The following is a 1,187-nucleotide window of genomic DNA, read 5'->3' on the forward strand; positions in this document are numbered from 1 at the left end:
TAATATATTCAGATGATTGAAACATAAGGAATTAATTGGTAGAAATCAATTTCACTTTTTTTTTAATTAAAGGATAAATTTGCAATTTCGTAAATCATTAAAATTTGGAGGTCTATTAAATTAAATAATTCTAGACTTAGGGGTATGAGTTTGGATGTTAATAGCTCAATAATTTAATACTCCTATTTGGTGTTGAAATGACATTCAAATGTTTTGATGATGAATTACTATCACTTAAAATTCAATTTCTTTCAAAAATTACTAATGTATCCACCAAGGTCTAAAGGGCTTAGTAGTGACCAGGTTAAATCAAATTTTAGTAAATGAGGATTAGAAAAGTGAATGTAACTTGCCCTTTTTAAGGGTTTTCACTTACATAATTTTCAAATTAAATGACAAATGATAATCACCTTACTCTGAGGGATAATTGAAACATCGATGTTCATTGAACACTAGAGGTATTTACAGGATGAATTATTAAGCAACATAATAAGTTTAAATGAGCTCGAGACTTAGAGATTTAATAAAAATTTAAAACTTAATTTTCAACTCTTAAAATATTTTATAATTAATAAATACTCCAAAAATTAAAATAATTCTAATAATTCAAAATAAACTCAATAAATCATGAAATTTGGTCCCAATGCTTCTTTGGTGTAAGTCTACCTCCAATAAAAATTTCAAGGGATTAGGCTTTGACTTAATCAAGTTATGGAATTTTCTTTGAAAAATCTTATTTTTGCATTAAAATAAATATGTATATTAAATTAAATTTTGAAAAATCACATTTTCTCCTCTTATGTCTTGATTGACCCATGATTAAAGTAAGATAAAAATTTCAAATTCATTTAAATTAAATTTGGTAAATTATGAAGTGATAGAGCCTTATGGGCAAAATGTCACCCTAAATGAAAACTAAAACTACTAAGATAGCTACAAAATCAAAACCAAAATTAAAACTAAAATTAACTAAGATAAAATTCACCGCCACAATAGTCAAAATATAGGAAAACTCAAAATTTAATCACAAACTTTAAAATTAAACAAGTCATAGGATTTCAAGGTTGTCTGCCTAGTGCAACATAAATCCTCAACTCATCTTTATGCCGATAAGGCTTCCCACTATCTAAATGAAAGTATGGAACTCATTAAGTTGAGTTTAGTAAATTCATTTTAACTAAGTGAAT

The sequence above is a fragment of the Phalaenopsis equestris genome, unplaced genomic scaffold (assembly GCF_001263595.1).
Source record: "Phalaenopsis equestris unplaced genomic scaffold, ASM126359v1 Scaffold233749, whole genome shotgun sequence".
Taxonomy (NCBI): Eukaryota; Viridiplantae; Streptophyta; class Magnoliopsida; order Asparagales; family Orchidaceae; genus Phalaenopsis; species Phalaenopsis equestris.